General features: G+C 60.2%; 1 long non-coding RNA gene across 1 annotated transcript; it reads right to left on the bottom strand.

Annotated features, from left to right (window-relative positions):
- Nucleotides 1-8,292: 8,292 nt before the first annotated feature.
- Nucleotides 8,293-16,503, bottom strand: LOC139185893 (uncharacterized). The gene is made up of 3 exons (XR_011569518.1): nucleotides 13,848-16,503; nucleotides 12,268-12,407; nucleotides 8,293-11,911 (listed from the first exon to the last, which is right to left on the bottom strand). It is a non-coding gene; the product is annotated as an uncharacterized lncRNA (long non-coding RNA).
- Between the last annotated feature and the right edge of the window lie 3,125 nt (nucleotides 16,504-19,628).

Raw genomic sequence — 19,628 nt, 5'->3', positions numbered from 1 at the left:
CCAAGGGACTCTTAAGAGTCTTCTCTAACACCACAGTTCAAAAGCATCAATTCTTTGACCCTCAGCCTTCTTTATGGTCCACTTTTCACATCCACACACGACTACTGGGAAAACCATAGCTTTGACTAGATGGAATTTTGTGGGCAAAGTGATGTCTCTGCTTTTTAACATGCCGTCTAGGTTTGTCACGGCTTTTCTTCCAGGGAACAAGCGTCTTTTCATTTTATTCAATGTGTGGATACAGCTAAAACGCTAAACAGAGAGCTGGGCACGTGCCAAGGTCTCTTCTGAGATTCCAGTACGAGTCCAAAACCCTCCATCCTGACCCCACCTCGTCTGTCGTGCCCAGGAGTGCAGAGGAGGGAGTCGAGGGGCAGGGTTGACACCTGAGGGGGCGGTTCATCCTTCTGCCCACCTGGGAAGGTTTGGGCCTGGGGGGGGGGGGCCCGCTGATCATGAGGCTCCAGCGCCCAGTCCAGGGCTCCTCACAGATCACGGCTCAGAGAACCGGCTATCTGTCGGCACGGAGGTCCCGAGTGGGGAAGACGTTCCACAGGCAAATGCGGGTGGGACTCGGGGGTCGGGCAAAGTGAAACTGGGCCTTCCCCACAGAGCCCCGCCGGGCCTCAGCACCTCACCTCCATGCCTCTGTGCTCACTCTGGATCCACCTTTGTTTAGAGCAGTTTACGATCTGACTGTGTGGGTCACCACAAACTGTGGGAAATTCTTCAAGAGATGGGAATACCAGACCACCTGACCTGCCTCTTGAGAAACCTGTATGCAGGTCAGGAAGCAACAGTTAGAACTGGACATGGAACAACAAACTGGTTCCAAATAGGAAAAGGAGTACATCAAGGCTGTATATTGTCACCCTGCTTATTTAACTTACATGCAGAGTACATTATGAGAAATGCTGGGCTGGAAGAAGCATAGGCTGTAATCAAGATTGCCGGGAGAAATATCAATAACCTCAGATATGCAGATGACACCACCCTATGGCAGAAAGTGAAGAAGAACTAAAAAGCCTCTTGATGAAAGTGAAAGAGGAGAGTGAAAAAGTTGGCTTAAAACTCAGCATTCAGAAAACTTAGATCATGGCATCTGGTCCCATCACTTCATGGCAAATAGATGGGGAAACAGTGGAAACAGTGGCTAACTTTATTTTTTTGGGCTGCAAAATCACTGCAGATGGTGACTGCAGCCATGAAATTAAAAGACGCTTACTCCTTGGAAGGAAAGTTATGACCAACCTAGACAGCATGTTAAAAAGCAGAGTCAACAAAGATTCATCTAGTCAAGGCTATGGTTTTTCCTGTGGTCATGTACGGATTTGAGAGTTGGGCTGTGAAGAAAGCTGAGGGCCGAAGAATTGATGCTTTTGAACTGTGGTGTTGGAGAAGACTCTTGAGAGTACCTTGGACTGCAAGGAGATCCAACCAGTCCATTCTAAAGGAGATCAGTCCTGAGTGTTCATTGGAAGGACTGATGTTGAAGCTGAAACTCCAATACTTTGGCCGCCTGATGCGAAGAGCTGACTCATTTGAAAAGACCCTGATGCTGGGAGAGATTTAAGGCAGGAGGAAAAGGGGACGACAGAGGATGAGATGGTTGGATGGCCTCACTGACTCAATGGACATGGGTTTGAGTGGACTCTGGGAGTTGATGATGGATGGGGAGGCCTGGTGTGCTGTGGTTCATGGAATCGCAAAGAGTCAGACACGACTGAGAGACTGAACTGAACTGAAGATTTGCAGCAAAGCTGAGACGTTTGTAGAGCTCCCATCTCCCTGCCCCCAGTTTTCCTATTGGCCTCTTACATCTGTGTGGGGCGTTGGCTACAATTAATCAACTAATACTGACGCGTTAACAAGAATCAGTCTTCATTCGGCTTTCCTATTTCCCCCGACACCCGTCTCTGCCCCAGGACCCCATCAGGGACCCCACAGGGCCATCACGTCTCCCTGGGCTCCTCTGGGCTGGGACAGCTTCTCGGACTTGCCTTGTTTTCGTGAATTTAGTGGTTTTGAGGGGGGCTGCTCAGGTTTTTGTAGAATGTCCCTTAACTGGGTGTCTCGTGGTGAGACTGGGGTGGGTGGTGGGCTTGGGGAGGAAGACCGCAGGGGTGCGGTGCCCGTTTCGGCTGTCCTCCAGGGGCGCCTGCTGCCGCCGGGACTCCTGACCTTGGCCCTGGGCAGAGGTCACGCCTCCCCCACATGGTCCTCTCCCCTCCGTTCTGCACTTTGACCCCCGGGCCCCTGTCCTGGGGCCACCCATACGGAACTGTGCACTTTGGCAGTGCCAAGCCCGTTCAAGCCTGGCACACAGTAGGTGCCTAATTAACCGTCTCTGAACTGAATGGCACAGGGAGATGAAACCCACGCTGTTGGCCTCATTAGGAATGAAGTTTCCAAAAAAAAAAGGAATGAAGTTTCCCTTGATCCTTGATTGGAGTCCCTCTCCGCTTGCGGTCTAATTAGGCTCAGCTGCTCCCTCGAGCCTGTCTCTTTGGCTCGGCTTGCCCACGACTTGGGGAGCTCCCAAGGTCCCCCACTCCCAGCTTCTGCCTACCCAGGAGAAGCACACCCCCAGCTCAGGGGCATCCGGATCGCCCACAGACGCCCTGTTCTTAACCCCACGTAAACCTCAAAGTTGCCCCGGCACAAAGATCCACAGCGACCGCTGAACCACTGAGGGGCGGCGCCGTGGCCGGGACCGCCCCCGCTCCGCCCCCGCAGCCCCGGGCCCTGGGACTCTGGAGCCCCTAGCGCCTGCCCTACTCTGGCTGGCTCTGTTTTCGTGGCCTGGGGTCCGCAAAGGTCATCAGCACAGCCTGTGAGTCTGCGGTGAGCCCCAGCCGCACACAAACCCCCTCCCCAGTGACCACAGAGGTTCAGAGAGGGGCAGAGCCTGAGCCAAGGCCCACCCGCACAGGGGGACGCCGGCCCCGCCCAGCGAGTGGGGAACCCCCTCATTTCCATAACCAAGCAGAAGCCAGAACACGTTCAGGTAGAAAGTAGGAGGGGCTTTGCCAGTCCTGGTGAGCTAGGCAACCGGGTGTGGGGCAGGTCCAGGCTGGGGGTGGCGGGGGGTGTCATTGTTTAGCATCTGTATCCAACTCATTTGCAGCCCCAGGGACTGTAGCCCTCCAGGCTCCTCCATCCATGGGATTTTCCAAGTAGGAATGCTGGAGTGGGTTGCTATTTGCTCCTCGAGGGATCTTCCCAACCCAGTGATCAAGCCTGCATCTCCTGCATCACAGGCGGTTCTTGACCACTCAGAGAACAGGGATGGGCTTGCCCTAAGCAGCATGGGAGGGGCCTCCCTCAGGTGGTTTGGACAGCAGCCCCCAATCCACTCGTCCAGGCGGGGAGAGGGGTGGGGATCCGCCTGGGTGGGGGTCTCCTTGAACTCTCTCATTTCATGAGCTGCAGGGGGGTCTCTTTGAGGGCACAGTTCAGGGGACACCAGCCAGCCTCACCCATAGAAGGAGAGGGGCAAAGAGGGGCGCTGACGATGCCCGTCCTGCCCGCCTTCACCTTCGATGGCTCCCTGGTGCCCCGGGGGACTCATACACGGCCCAGCAGGCACACGAGGGCTGCCCAAGGCCCCCGACGACCCCACCTGGGGTGACGCTGACTCCACTCCGTCACACCTGCAGTGCCTTCTGCCAGGCCACCCCCAGTGGGGCTCCCATTACTGCCGCAGGTACCTCTAACCTCTCCACCACGCTGGGGGGCTCCAGTTACTGCCACAGGTACCCCTAACCTCTCCACCCCACTGAGAGGGCTCCCGTTACTGCTGCAGGTACCCCTAACCTCTCCACCCCGCTGGGGGGCTCCCGTTACTGCCGCAGGTACCCCTAACCTCTCCACCCCACTGAGAGGGTTCAAGTTACTGCCGCAGGTACCCCTAACCTCTCCACCCCGCTGGGGGCTCCTGTTACTGCCGCAGGTACCCCTAACCTCTCCACCCCGCTGGGGGGCTCCCGTTACTGCCGCAGTTACCCCTAACCTCTCCACCCCACTGGGGGGCTCCCGTTACTGCCGCAGGTCCTACCCCTAAAGCTGGCACACTGTGAGCGTCGTGGTCACTGTGAGTTTTAAAGATATTTCCTCCAAAACAGGACGGTGCTGAGCCGTGGTGGTGGCCCACTGCAGGCTCACAGACAGCTACTCACTGGACTGGGAGGTGACTGAAGGCAGCTCAGATGGCGACCCCATGTTACAGGGGAAGCTGAGGCAGAGAGAGAACCCAGCTGGTACGTTGTCCACATCTGTCCAGCTCAGAGCCGAGCCCAGAGTGACCCTTGGGCTCTGCCCCCCAGGAGGAGGAGGTAACCCCAGCAGCACACAGAAGCGGAGCCCCGCACCCGAGGACTGTCCGGACAGGCTGCATCCCGTGGCTGACAGCCCGGAGCCCGGCTCCGTGGGGGCCTGCCTGGAGCGGCCCGCTCTAGGAGGGTACAGGGAGGGGCAGGCTGCCCAGTGGGATGGGGTGGGGGAGGGCTCCCCCGGGGGGAGACCTGGCCAGAACCGCAGCCCCTTGCTGACCCCCAGGGTCGGAGTCACACTGCAGCCCGCGTCATGGGCCGCAGAGGGTCTCAGTGGCCGCTGTCAGTCAGGGAGTCTGGGCCTGAGGGGGCAAGGTGGGAGAGGAGGGGGCTGGCAGTGCTCTGTGCGGGGCGAGCCCACACCCACCATGGGCTGCGGGGCCCGGCGCCAGACCCCCAGCCTCTCTGAGCCCACGTCCTTCCGCAGAAGGGCAGCAGCAGCCAGCCAGTCCGCGGGCGCTGGCAGAGAAGTCCAGTGGGATTTTAGTCCCAAGTCTAGGGTGCGGCCCCCTGGGGCAGAGTGGCCGCGAGTCGCGGAGGGGTGTGGGGGCAGGAAGTGAGGCCAGGACAGCCCCTTCCTGGTCCCCCCCAGAGGGCAGCCCCAGAACCTCCCCCCGCGGGGACGTCCCCAGCCCCCAGGAGCCCCTCCGGCACACGGCCCCTCTCCTGGGAGGGGCGGTCCTGCGGGACAAGCATGGGCTGACACTGGAGCCCACGCTGGAGCCTGGCTCAGGCCACCTCGCTGCCCCAGACTTCCATCCCCCGGCTGCCACGCGCAGATAACACTCGTTTCTGCTCCCCGGCTCCGCACCAGTGGGCTGAGACCCGAGGACCCCCGCCCCTGGCCCCCCTTGAGTCCCTGCTCCGGGGGCGCACATGGCAACACCGAGTGAACCCATCAGACAGACGGGCATGGCCCCAGCGCCAAGGGGCACGACCTGCTGAGCAGGTGAGGCTCCAGGCTTCGTCCTGCTTGGGGCCCGGTGACCCCATCCCCCTCGCCTGGTACGGATGGGGAACCGAGGCCCAGCAAGGGCTCCAGCCTGGAGAAGCCTGGCCTCCTCCGAGCCCGGGCTCCGACCTGCCCTGGGCACACTCCCACTCCCTGAGCCCCCGCTCCTGGGGAGCTAGGGCAGCAGAGGCCCCGAGTCTGACATTAAGGCCGCGTGAACCCGGAGGTCAGCATCGCGGGTCAGGGCCTGAGGTGCCTTCCTTCATTTTCTTCTGGCAAAATTCACAGCTTCCTGTTTCCAAGATAAAAGCCTCTGAGAGGCCCATCCCCGCAGCAGCAGCGCCAGCTCGGAGGAGCTTCGTGTGAATAAACCAGAAGCAGGCGGAGGAAATACCCACACAGTCTCGCCGTGACGCCAGGGTACGGACATTTGGGGGAAATATGTGAAGGGCAAGACAAACCAGGGCCGACTCTGGTTCCGGAACAAAGCTCCCCAGGGACCCCACAGCCTGAACTCATTCTGGGGACTCGGCAGCCTGCAGGCGGAGGCCAAGGCGGGAGGGTGTGCAGCCAATGAGGCCCAAGGTGCCCATGGCATGAGTCACCCATAGGGGCCACGCGGGCACTCGAGGCCCGAGCCAAGGCTGGGGCGGCTACAGCCCACACCCTCTCCTGGGAGAGTGCCGGGCCTCAGTTTACCTGACTGTCCAGTAGGAGCACCAGCAGTTGCTAGAACAGCCCAGGGGCACAGGAGGCCAGCCTCAGAAGTGTGGGCGTCTTGCTCAGTGTCACTGACCTTCGCAGGTCGGTTACTCAGAGCGCCCGGCCCCGTGGACGGGACAAGAGCCTGTCTCTCCTCCGTCACGGTGAGTCAGTGACTCGGAAACCCCGCCGTTGGGGCTGCCTGTGTCGGCATTGCCAAGAGGGGACGCCCTCGACCCTCCTGGGCACCCAGCCCTCACGCCTCTTCCTGCATCAGCCGGCAGGGCAAGCACAAGGCCGGTGGAACACGCACGCCCCCGGCCCGGCCAAGACGGGCCCCCCGCTTCAGGTCACTGGTCCCGCAGCCGTGCACAGGCTGCGGCAGGGGCATGTCCGGGGCACCAGGCAGGTGGGCGAGACGGAGGGGAGTACAGAGAGGGGTGAGGGAAGAGGGTGCTGGGGAGTTGGGGCGAGAGCCGGGGGCAGGTCCAGGGGGCTGTGCAGCCAAGAAAACGGGGGCAAGACGCCAAGAGCAGGGCCAGAGTCTGGCCCAGAACCATAGCCCATCCCTCGGGGCACTGGGCACACTCCCAACCTCAGCCCAGGCCCTGGGCCCCCTGGTGCCAAGGAGAGGCATGGGAGAGGAGAGCTACAGCCCAGGAGCGGGAAGCCCAGGCCCTCCCAGAACGTCCCAGGACCCACCACAGAAACAGGGACAGACAGACATCAAGAGCAGGCTGTAAAGAGCCCACTGAGATAAGTAACAAGTGGATCCCAAATGCTGGGAAGACAGTGCCCACCCTGGCCCGAGAGTGACCGTCACCGAGGGCCCTGCCAGTTTCCAGGGCCTGGGAGGCCCTCATGCAGGGGCAGGGCCACGTAGTGGGGCAGGGCCGCTAGGGGAAAGGGCCACATGGGCCTCAGCACCTCGCAGCGGGCTGGCCTCTCATCCGTGGCCAGTTCTCAGCCCCACCTCTAAGACTGACAAAAACGGCAGCCAGAGGCTTCAGTGGGCCTCGTGCAGGGCCCAGGCCCCGGAATGCGGGGCCTCTGGAGGCTTTTCCGCCGTCCCGGGGCCTCTGGAGGCTTTTCCGCCGTCCCGGGGTCTCTGGAGGCCCGATCAAGGTGGCACTCACGTGTGGACCCAGCACGTGGCTCACTAAGCGCTGCCCGACCTCAGCCCTGGATGCCCCGGGGCCCCCTTGGGCCCAGGCTCCAGCTCCACTTCACGCCCTAGGGCTCCTCTCGGGTACACTGACCCCAGGTCCCCCACGACTTTGGCCTGAGGCCCCCCGACCCTGCCTCTGTCCCCCGCCCAGGGCCACATGCAGAGAGACCAGGCTGCAGTGTGGGAGCCAGTGTGGGGCGGTCCCGGGAGTGAGCCCCGACCGGGTGCCCTAGAGGTGAGCCGCGGCTGGGACAGGGCGGGGCCTCTCAGGACGGGCACTCTGGGCAGGAGCCCACCGAGCCAGGCGAGGAGGGGGACACAGGGTCCGCTGGGCGGGGGAGGCAGATGCCCCCTCGGGGGTCACGCCCAGGGCAGAGGTGTGGGCAGTGGGCCTCGGGGCACCAAGGTGCTAAAGGAGGTGGGAGGGTGCAGCCCAGCTGGGTCCCGGGGGCCTCCGCACGTCCTCAGAGGGCAGGGGGCAGAAATGGAGGCCCTGAGGTCAGGTCTGCGGGCTGCAGTGGGAAGGACAGGAAGGGATGGCCAAAGGTGAGTGATCGCCAGAGCCGACGGGTCCTCCGGGCAGAGCTGAGGAGGCCGAGCGGCCAGCATTCAGAGGACCCTTCCTCCTTGACACTCGTTTTGGGGGGCACCAGGGTCACTGCACAGGGGGGATGGAGCCCTCCTGCCCTGGATGGGACCCCCACTCCATGAGAGGCCCCGGGGGTGGGGAAGGGTCCGCAGGGGTCCTGCTTTTCCAGTTCTCTACAGGCCCCAAAGGGATCTGCGTGCTGGGTGCGGGGGGCCTGGGGGGAGGGCAGCCGTGACCCCCGGGGCTGCCTCTGGCCGGGAAGGACGCCTGCTGCAGAACCCCTGCTCCTCCCGCTGGTCCTGGAGCCCCAGACACGGGCGGCTGCGGGCCTGCCGCCTGCGGGTGGGCTGTGCCCTCCCGTGTCCTCTACCTCCGAGGAGGAAGCCTGCCGGCCTCGCCAGCAAGACGTTGCTGGAGTCTTCAGCTGGGCCTCCTCTGAATGCCTGCCCCCACCCTGGGCCCCGCTGGGCGGCCGCTGCCCCTCCAGGGAGGAAACCGAGGCACAGGGAGCAGCCCCCTGTGGCCCCACACCCCAGCCCCAAGGCCCTGGGCTCCCCACATTGACACCGTGCAGTCCCCACGCCCCAGCCCGGAGGAGCAGCCAGTGGGTTCGGGTGGGTGCCGGACCCCGACAGACATCAGCCCCTCGCTCAGAAGTCCTGCCCTCCCTCCAGGACCGACACTGACTGGGGCCCCTGGAGCTGGGCAGGCCCTGCTCCCAGGACAGGCCGGAGCCACACCACACTCTGGGGGACGGGACAGGGGGCACCTGGACAGCCGGACTGTCTGGGAAGAAGAGAGCAGAGCCTCGGCGCCCATCCTAGGGGGCACAGGGGGCTGGGAGTGTCCCGAGACCCTCTGGCCCCTGCCCAGCACCCACCGAAGTGGCTGCCTTTCCGGGGAGCCAAAGGGCAATTTTAAAAGAGAAAACCTTCCTGCGAACCGCTGAGAGCAGCGTGAGGGCACGGAGCTGGGGCGGGGCGTGGAGAAGACGGCCAGGCGGGCGTCTGGGCCTTGCGTGCCCGGCCTCACGGCGTGGGCTAAGGCACTGAGGAGCTGCCGCGCTGGGGCTGGGTGCCCGCTTGCGTAAGTAACCCTGGCAGAACCTGGTCCCTACCCACCTGCACGGAGTGCGGGCCCCGGGAAAGGAGGAGGCGGAGGTGGGTGAAGAGGCGGACGGAGGCCGTCTGGGCAGGCAGAGCCCTGGGTCCCCGGGCACGAGGCAGGGTGGGCCGGGGCAAGGTCCAGATGCCCAGACAGGCAGGCATCGTCAGAGGCCTCGCGGTTGGTCAACGAGCCTCCAGGTCTGGCCCAGAAGCCTGCCTGCCCATTGGCTCCTGACCGCCTGTGGTCCGGCAGTCCCCGCGGCGCCCCCCAGGTGGGCCAGAGCTCCACAGCACGGGGATCGTCTGCAGGCCCAGGGCCCCCCTCCCCGGGCAGGGCTTTGGCACACCCAGGCTCTGAGGATTCGGGGCCCCAAGGACCTTCTGCTTCAACTGCATTAGGCCCTGACCCTTTCCACTTGGAGCTCCACGTTGCTCGGAGGCTGAGACTGGACTCCCAGGCTCCTCCCTGCTGAAATGCAGACTCAAAAACGGGGCCCTGGGCCACGGCCCCCACGGCCGCCGGGAGCAGAGCCCCAGAAGGAAAGTTCCCGCATCTTGTCCCAGACCACCTCCCCATCCAGGCCTAGACGGAAGGACCTTCTGCACACAAAGTCTTAAAAAGCTTCTCTGTTTTTATTATATTGAACACTTTTTTCTTCTTTTTTCTTTTTGGTAGCTTGTGCATCTTCTTTGTGAAGTGTCTGCTCAAACTTTTTGCCCATTTTGTTGCATGATGTTTTTGGTATTTTTATTATGGAATTGTGAGGTATTTTCATAGATCCTGGATAGTAATTCTGTCAGATCCACCTTTTGTAACTAATGCCTCCATACCTAATGAGCAAAAGTTTAAATTCTGATGAGATCTAATTCAACTTTTTTTTATCTTTCCAGTTCAGTTCAATCACTCGATTCTGTCCTACTCTTTGTGACGCCATGGACTGCAGCATGATAGGCCTTCCTATCCATCAGTAACTCCTGGAGTTTACCAAAACTCATGTCCAATGAGTCTGTGATAACCATCCAACCATCTCATCCTCTGTCATCCCCTTCTCCTCCTGCCTTCAATCTTTTCCAGCATCAGGGTCTTTTTCAAATGAGTCAGTTCTTCCCATCAGGTGGCCAAAGTATTGGAGTTTCAGCTTCAGCATAAGTCCTTCCAATGAACGCCCAGGACTGATTTCCTTTAGGAAGAACTGGTTGGATCTCCTTGCAGTCCAAGGGACTCTCAAGAGTCTTCTCCAACACCACAGTTCAAAAGCATCAATTCTTCAGCGCTCAGCTTTCTTCACAGTCCAACTCTCACATCCATATGTGACTACTGGAAAAACCATAGCTTTGACTAGACGGACCTTTGTTGGCAAAGTAATGTCTCTGCTTTTTAATAAGCAGTCTAGGTTGATCACAGATTTTCTTCCAAGGAGCAAACATCTTTTAATTTTATGGCTGCAGTCACCATCTTCAGTGATTTTGGAGCCCAAGAAAATAAAGTCTGTCACTGTTTCCACTGTTTCCCCATCTATTTGCCATGAAGTGATGGGACCAGATGCTATGATCGTAGTTTTTTGAATGTTGAGTTTTAAGCCAGCTTTTTCACTTTCCTCTTTCACTTTCATCAAGAGGAACTTTGCCATAACGGTGGTGTCATCTGCATATCTGAGGTTATTGATATTTCCCCTGACAATCTTGATTCCAGCTTGTGCTTCTTCCAGCCCAGCGTTTCTCATGATGTACTCTGCATAGAAGTTAAATAAGCAGGGTGACAATATGCAGCCTTGATGTACTCCTTTCCCTATTTGGAACCAGTGTGTTGTTCCATGTCCAGTTCTAACTTGCTTCCTGACCTGCATACAGGTTTCTCAAGAGGCAGGTCAGGTGGTCTGGTATTCCCATCTCTTTCACAATTTTCCACAGTTTATAGTGATCCACACAGTCAAAGGCTTTGGCATAGTCAGTAAAGCAGAAATAGATGTTTTTCTGAAACTCTCTTGCTTTTTCCATGATCCAGCGGATGTTGGCAATTTGATCTCTGGTTCCTCTGCCTTTTCTAAATCCAGCTTGAACATCTGGAAGTTCACGGTTCACGTATTGCTGAAGCCTGGCTTGGAGAATTTTGAGCATTACTTTACTAGCGTGTGAGATGAGTGCAATTGTGTGGTAGTTTGAGCATTCTTTGGCATTGCCTTTCTTTGGGATTGGAATGAAAACTGACATTTTCCAGTTCTGTGGCCACTGCTGGGTTTTCCAAATTTGCTAACATATTGAGCACAGCACTTTCACAGCATCATCTTTCAGGATTTGAAATAGTTCAACTGGAATTCCATCACCTCCACTAGCTTTGCTCGTAGTGATGCTTTCTAAGGCCCACTTGACTTCACATTCCAGGATGTCTGGCTCTAGGTCAGTGAGCACACCATCGTGATTATCTGGGTCGTGAAGATCTTTTTTGTACAGTTCTTCTGTGTATTCTTGCCATCTCTTCCTAACATCTTCTGCTTCTGTTAGGTCCATACCATTTCTGTCCTTTATCGAGCCCATCTTTGCACGAAATGTTCCCTTGGTATCTCTAATTTTCTTGAAGAGATCTTGTCTTTCCCATTCTATTGTTTTCCTCTATTTCTTTGTATTGATCACTGAGGAAGGCTTTTTATCTCTCCTTGCTATTCTTTGGAACTCTGCATTCAAATGGGTATATTTTTCCTTTTGTCTTTTGCCTTTAGCTTCTCTTCTTTTCTCAGCTATTTGTAAGGCCTCCTCAGACAACCATTTTGCCTTTTTGCATTTCTTTTTCTTGGGGATGGTCTTGATCACTGCCTCCTGTACAGTGTCATCAACCTCTGCCCATAGTTCTTCACGCACTCTATCAGATCCAAGCCCTTGAATCTATTTCTCACTTCCACTGTATAATCGTAAGGGGTTCGATTTAGGTCACACCCGAATGGTCTAGTGGTTTTCCCTACTTTTTTCAATTTCAGTCTGAATTTGGCAATAAGGAGTTCATGGTCTGAGCCACAGTCAGCTCCCGGTCTTGTTTTTGCTGACTGTATAGAGCTTCTCCATCTTTGGCTGCAAAGAATATAAAATAATCATGGAAGAATTTTATATTTTATGATCATTGTTTTTTGTGACCTGTGTCATCTTTCTCTCCCCCTTGCTTCCTTTCTTGCCTCCCTGCCAGGTCAAACTATACTCTCCTACGCATTCCCTGTAAGAGCTTCATAGTTAAACGTCTTCTCTCTCCGTCAGGAGGGCTCTCTTCCGTCCTAGTTCCCTTTTGCCCTGGCTGCCCGGCAGCTCAGCACTGTAGTCCAGCCCAACCACACCTCACACTGCTTACTCCCCCCGGACCCCGCCCTCCAGGGCCAGCTTTGCCTCCCCCGTCCTCCCTGACGGGTGTGTGTCCCCGGCAGACCTCCTCAGACCTTAGAAGAGGGAGATGCACTCAGGCTTCATTTGTTTAAACGTGCACACAAAGGAGCTATGTCCACCAGGGAGGCTGATGTCCACAAGGGCCCCACACGAGCTCGGGTGGGCATGGGTCCTGGGAAAGCAGGTCTGGGTGCTGCGTGTCAAAGAGGTCAGGTAAGAAGATGAAGGCAAAGGACCGTCTTTCAATTACCAACAGCCAAGTAGGGGGTGGGCAGTGGGGAGCTGTCCCCAGGGCCCCCCCATCCTCTACAGGACAGCTCTGCTGTTCTTTCCAACTGGGACCCCCAGCATCCAGGACCCCCAGCTGGTAGGTTCCAGAGCCTCCTCTGCAGCCATCTGGAGGGCGGGTCCTGGGGACAGTGCCTGGCCCCGGGTCACGGTGGGGGCGACAACTGGCCTCAGCCTCCAGAGGGGAACAGAGAAGAGAGTCTTGCTGCCCACGTTGTCCCAACCGTGTTTCAGGAAGCGGCCAAGTGACCGTTCCCCAGCAGGAAAAAAAGCATGAAAGTGTTAGTTGCTCAGTCGTGTTTGACTCTGCGACCCCATGGACTGTGGCCCGCCAGGGTCCTCTGTCCATGGGATTCTCCAGGCAAGAATGCTGGAGTGGATTGCCACGCCCTCCTCCAGGGGATCTTCCCACCCCAGGGATTGAACCTGGGTCTCCTGCATTGCAGGCAGATTCTTCAGGAAAGCCCCCTCCCAGGCTGGGGTCCTTCCCAACTCGGTTACAAGGTAATGGTAAGGACGTGCCAGCAGCGCGGTCCCCGGGCCCTGTACTGGCGCCCAGTCTCAGGGTTTTAACGCCTGGTTTCACTGGCCCCGGCGTCTGGGGCCAGCAGTCCCAGGGTCCGAGTGGGCACCGTCTGGCATGGAGGGGGAGCCCAGCTGGCCCTTTAAGAAGAGGGGGCTGCTCCTGGCACAGCGCACAGCTGGCCCCGCCAGAGACGGGCACGTTCCTGGTCCTTCTGGAAGGCTGAGTTGGAAAGGAGACAAAATGTTCTTGCACAGCTCAGTAAACAAGCCTAAAGTGTTTTGAAAGCCTCTGCCGACATAAAGGACTGTGAAGTAAATGCAAGAATTGCAAAAGAAGGGCCAGCTGCTGGGGGTGGGGGTGGGGGGTGGGGAGTGTGGGCGGGAGGAGGGCCTCCACGCGGCCCACCGCCCTCTCAGGGCGCCTTGTGGGGCCGATGCCCTGTGAGCCCGTGCTCCGGGCCACGGCCTGCGTGTGCAGATGCAGGGGCCGCGTGGAGGCCTCACTGGGAGGATGCGTGTCTATACACAGCTCTGGGAAGGAGCACAGAGCGTGCCAATGCCTGTGGGTGTTCTGTGCCCGTGGGCGTGCCCCCATGTCTGTGCGTGTGGCTCGCCTGCGGCACACAGCAACTCCCAGCTCACCCCACCCCTTCCCGAGGAACCCAGCTGGAGCAGACCCAGGTTAGCGCCACCCTCGGAAGGAAGCAGGGAGCCCGGCTCCCTGGGGAGCTAATTAAGGGAGACCTGGCGTCTGAAGGTGAGACACGGGCGGGAGGCGAGCCTGGCGGGAAGGCACGCTCCGGGGCCCAGACCTGCTCACCTGCTGGTCTCTTGGCTCCTCCGGGAGCATTTTACACAGTAATGATGGTGCTGAGGGCCTAGAAGCTCCCAAGGGGCACCCCCGGGTGCTAGGGATGTGTGGCCTCAGACGCCAAAGGCTGACTTTCTTGGCAAAGAGCAGGACCCCGCTCAGCTCAGCCCCTCCCAGCTCGATCCACCTGGGGCTCAGTCTTCTCATCTGTAAAATGGGCAGAACACCACCTCCGTCCCAAGACAGAGATGAGAGCCAGTGTAGGGGTGAGGCGCCCGCAACAGAGAAACCTGCCCCCACCCCTCCCCACCCCTGCCCTCTCCCACCTCTGCACCGTGGCCGGGAGGAAGGCGGCCAGGTGGGGCCCTGGCCTTGGAGTTCCCTGGGACCATCAGCCTCACCCTGGGGAGGAATCACCTTCCCCCACCACACCACCAAGTCCACCATCCTCCCCGCTCAGGAGCCTCGAGGGCTGGCTGTCAGCCCGGCTCAGGACTGGGCCCTGGAGGGATGGCACCCCACTCAGGCTGGCTTGTCCTGGACAAGCACAAACCAAGGCGATGCACGCACTGCAGGGCCGGGGCGACACAGTGGCCTTGGGGCCGTGGCGGGGCTTTGGGGAGGACAGTGAAGGCTTCTGGAGGCCTGAGGACCAGGGAGCGGGTAGGGGGAGCAAGGGGAAAGGCAGGTAGACCCGGAGAACGGGCTGGAACTGCAGGCAGCGCACAGTAGGTGCTCAGTGAATGCCTGCTGGGTGACTGAGTACACCATGTGAGGCAGGAGGGAGCAGACCCACAGCACGCAGGTCCCTCTGACCGCGGGGCCTGTGCGCCTGGCCCCACGGCTCTGGCCCTCCTTGCCCAAGACACTGGGCTCCCAGGCTCGGTGCCCGGCGAGGGGGTCCCCCCGCCGCCCGCTCGTGTGTCTCAGAGGGTTGCGACAGCCTCCCAAGGCACAGGGCTCCCCGCCAGCAGCCTCTCTGTCCTCACCGCGCCAGCCAGGCAGCATGGGAGCAGCCAAGGCCCTGAATTCCTGCCCGCACCCGCAGGGTGGCCCCGGGGGCCCGGGGAGCGTCCTCCAGCCTGGCTGCAGCGGGCGGAGTCCCGGCCAGGAGGCCCATCTGGGAGCCGGGCAGCAGGGAGGGGCCGCAGGGACTGCCAGCCAATGCCAGCACCGCCAGGCCCTCCACCCCTCGGCTGGCGGGGGACTCCCTGGCCGGCCGGGCCTCCGGGCACCTGCGAGCCAAGCCCCTCCGCAACCGCAGGCCAAATGAAGCCACTTTCTCAAGTGCCCGCGAGAGAGAGAGGGGGACACCGGTGTTCTGTTCCCCTCACCCGGCCCAGGAGAGCTGGGGCGGCAGAGGGCGTGGGGGCGGGGGGCACACCCTGAGCTGCCCCCAGCGCTCGGCCCCAACGGGCGACGGGCCTCTGTAGGTCCTGTGCCGGTCCCGGCCCGAGCGGCCCGCTGACGCCCCGTGCGCGCCCCACGTGCCAGGAAAGGGACAAAGCCACGAAGTGTCGTCCCAGCCAGAGGGCCGGGGCGAAGCCAGGGTGAGGAGCCGTGGCGCGGCCGTGCTGGCCTCTCAGGGACCACGCCCCGCACCGTGGCGGCCTTCCTCCCGGGCTGACCGCTCCCCCAGGGGCCAGGCTGGGTCTCCGAGAGTGCCCATACGGGACCGACTGTCACTGTCCTGAAGGCCACAGACGCCGGGCAGGGGGCAGCCTCACGTCCCCCGAGGATGCTGTGGAAGGCCTCCTAACGAGTCCAAGGCCACGCGGTTGGCGGATGGACAGAGGGACGCGAGCCCGGGTCTGCCCCTGCCCCCAAGGACTGAATGGCTGGGTCACAGGCCCGGCAGTCGGGGCCGTGATCCCCCAGCTGCAGTGGTCAGTCACTCCGCCCAAGGGAGGAGCGTGGGCACCCTGCAGCCAGCAGCTCCCGGCCTTCCCCGCCGTGCGCACGTTTGAGGAACAGGGCCTGCCCAGCACAGGGCTTGGGCGGCCCAGGAGATGCTGACTGAGGCTGGACAACCCACAGTGGACGTAGGGTTTGACCTGAACCCGGACGGCCTCACCGACTCGATGGACATGAGTCTGAGTGAACTCTGGGAGTTGGTGATGGACAGGGAGGCCTGGCGTGCTGCGATTCATGGGGTCGTAAAGAGTCGGACACGACTGAGCGACTGAACTGAACTGAACTGGATGACTGAGACCTCCGTGCCCCGTAGCCCTTCCCCGGGGACCCCATTAACACCTCACGGAGCCCGTGTTCCTGGAACAGCTTCCGGAAGCCTCAGGGCAGCTGGGTGTGTTCCCTGCCCCCAGGGGAACACAGAGCTTCATCTTCTGGGGCAGGGGGTCCTTGAGAGTTTGGGGGTAACTCCATAAGACAAAGCCACCAAGTCAAACAGCCACTTCGGCTAAAGGGCGGGGAGATCCCAAGTCCTCACCGTCACCCTCCCTGCTGGGCATTTCTCACCGGGTTCAGCGGACATTTAAGAGCCCAGCCAGGGTGCCACCTCCATCCCTCCCACCTGCAGCCCTCATGCGACCTTCCGGCATCACCTCCCCGAAATAGGCTGCTGGAGGTCCACCCCCTTGCTACACAACCCTCCTTGGCTCCCCATTACCCCCGCATGAATGTTCTCATCGCTCCCAGTGCCGGACTCTCCTTCCCAACCCAGCTCCCCACACTGAGGCCACACCTCCCCCTCCTCCTGGGCCTTCCCCCCGAGGGCCCTTGGGATGTCCTGTTTTGCCAGGAGGCACCTCCCGGTCCGCCCCACTCCCCTCTTCACAGGGGCCCGAGCACAGCGGGCCCCTCCCAGCTCTGCATTCAAGCTGGTCTGGAAAGCTCATTCATACTAGAGTGGAATTAGCTAAAAGTGGCTTCGGGGTGAATTTGCTCTGGAAACACACTACTGTTTATCTGGAGCTCCTAGAAGTCACCCTAGAGCCAAAGGCCCGGAAGTTTAGGTTTCAAGTTGGGGGGCACTCTCCTGCTCCCCTCGTTTCCAAGGCCCACAGTGGCCAGCACCTCACTGGGCCCCTCCTGGAGCTGGCAGCAGGGCTGGATCAGGCCGGCAGGGGTCTGGCCTGCACTCCAGACACCCCCCTCCCTCATTCCCAACCCGAGGCTTAGGACCCTCTGATCCCGGACGTGCCCCTGGGTCGTGGGACTTCAGGAACCAGAGAGGGTCCCACAGGGATGGTCTGGTGGGGAGTGGATCTCAGGCCCCACCACAGGCCCCGAATTCCAGGCTAATTGGCGTCTGGCAGAGCACACTCCTTGACCCCGACCTGCTTTCCTGCCAGGTCTGCAAGCTGACCACCCCCCTCTACGACAGCCCCCCAAACCCGACTGCCTGGGCCGCCCCGGGAAGCCTCTGACCGGGCCCTCTCCCAGCCGGCAGGCACCACAGCGGCTGGGCTGCGGGCCTGGGAGATGTGTCTCCCTGACCTCGGGGCCAGAGCATTGCAGCAAAGCCAGCCGGAGACAGAGGCGGGCCCCGGAGGCGTGCAGGGGAGACTAGAGGCGGCTCATAAACACGGATAGGAGGACGCGTCTGCACTGACCCAGATGCGGGGATGGGAAGCCCAGCTCCAGGCAGAGCTCTCCCCCGGGAGTTGCCCAACTGGACTGTTGCAATGGGCTAGGATTCCAGGGTCAGCCCTGCAGATGGCTGCCCAGGCCGGGCCTCCTGGCTGCCCTGAGCACCAAGGGTGTGGGGACAGTGGCTGCCCGGCATGGGGAAAGCCCAGCGTTCCTGGGCCCCACGCCCTGCTGTCTGTGGCTGGGGCAAGGGGCAGGAATCAGGCCTCTGGGGCAGCAGCAGCTCAGGGCCGACCATTCTCACCCCAGGACAGTCCAAGATGCCCCCCACTTGCCCCCAGGAAACATGGAAGACCCAGGCCCATGCCTGACGACCATGAGCCCCGGCTGCAGCTCTGCAGCCCTGGCCCAGGGGGCTCCCCAACCCACTCCCACCCCTCTGCAGCCCTGCTGTCTTCCGTCATGTGGACCCTGGGGCGGAGGGTGGAGGCAGATGACCGCGCTGCCCACAGAAGCAATCTTAAACTTGCCCCAGCACATGCCCTCTGGCCTCACGAGGGCCCTCTGGGCTCACGAGGACTCCGGGAGGCCATATGCCCTGGCCTCACCTGCTTGTCACACAGGGCAGCCTGGCCCCCATCCACCAGCCCCTGCCCCACCTCCCCGGGGAAGGGGCAAAGCAACCCCATTCCTTCTACAGTCGTGTCCAACTCTGTGAGACCCCATGGACTGCAGCCTACCAGGCTTCATCCATGGGATTTTCCAGGCAAGAACACTGGAGTGGGTTGCCATTTCCTTCTCCAATTCCTTCTACAGGTGTTTACCAAATCCCTCCTTTTGTTCTGCAGAATCTAATTTCTTTTTTTGGTCCACCCACGGTTTCCAAGCACTTTACAATAGGTACGAGGCCAGGAAGCAGAGGTTCCCGCCCCACCCTACGGGTGAGAAAGAGGGGAAGGGTCCAGCCAGGACCACAGAGCCCCCGGTTCAAGCCCTTCCTCCTCCCTCCTCCTCCTTCCAAGCGGCGCCCTGCCCATTGGCCCAGTAGGGCAGCCCTCGGGCCTTGCATCTTCTCTGAGCAGCCCAGCCCAGGGTGGCCCAGCCCCAGCCAAAGCAGACTGGACACAGGCCCACAGCCCTGCCGGAGGACCGAGGGCCGGGAGACCCGCAGCGACGGTGACTCCTGGGCCCCCGTCCCCTTTTGAGGTCAGGGTCCCGCCTGGATTCAGGGGCACCGTCCGGGTAGCAATGGCTCCTTTCACACGGCCCTCTGGCTGAGGGGTCAACCCCAGAGGAGGCGCCTCCACAGCCAAGGAGCCCCCCAGTTCCCCATCGATGAGAGGCATAACTCCCACCCACAGTGGGGCCTGGCACTTGGGCTCCCTGCCGAGTTCTTGGTGGGAACCCCCAGGACATGCTGGCCTCTGAGCCCACCTCCCAGCTCAAGCTACTGCTTGATCACAGATGCCCAGGCAGGAAGCACAACCTTCTGGAATGCTCAGAGGTGATGGGCCTGGCTGAGAGTCCTGCTCCCCAGCCAAGGCCACGCTCAAGGATGGGTCTAGGACCACCGGCTGGCCCGTCCCCAGCAGGACCCGTGTAATCCGCCCAGAGCAACACAGCTAGTTAAAAGTTTTATTGATTGAACACAATTGAGTGTTAGCAGTAAAAGTTCTCCTGATGTAACCCACTTTTTCTTAATGGGTAATCTCAGACACTCAAGTTTGTATGTTAAAGGAGCTTTAGGACAATTTAATAGCTCATAAAATTTTATGGTCCCAGTTGAAATCAGAGTGATAACTCTGGCCTGCACGGTGATAGTTTGCTAAACGTCTCTCATCTATTTTTTCCCCTGTTTATTGGAAAGCTAACATCTGCTCCGCTATGGGCGGAAAGAAAAGGGAAGGGAAATAACGATCTATTTTTCTAGAAGGGAGGTGAGAGATTCGGGCCCTCCTGGCAGCATCCTATGTTCCAAACACACGATTTTCCTTTCAGTCAAAAAGAGGTTCAAGAAACCAGCTGACCCGCGGTTCACAGAAGGAACACCCCTTCAGGCACAGGGACCCCTGGGCGGCTTCGGAGCACCAGAAGTCTATGCAGGCCACGGCCGCGTCCGGGGCTCAGCCCCAACCCGGGGAGCCCGTTAAGAGGCACTACCTGCTAACTGATAAAGCACCCACCGTGCAAAGGTCCAGGGGGGCCCATGAAGACCAAGGACAGGAGTTCACTGCCTGC

This window comes from Bos indicus, chromosome 11 (genome assembly GCF_029378745.1).
Source record: "Bos indicus isolate NIAB-ARS_2022 breed Sahiwal x Tharparkar chromosome 11, NIAB-ARS_B.indTharparkar_mat_pri_1.0, whole genome shotgun sequence".
Classification (NCBI taxonomy): Eukaryota; Metazoa; Chordata; class Mammalia; order Artiodactyla; family Bovidae; genus Bos; species Bos indicus.
The sequence above is the reverse complement of the archived record's forward strand: the minus strand, read 5'-3'. Positions and strand labels throughout refer to the sequence as shown.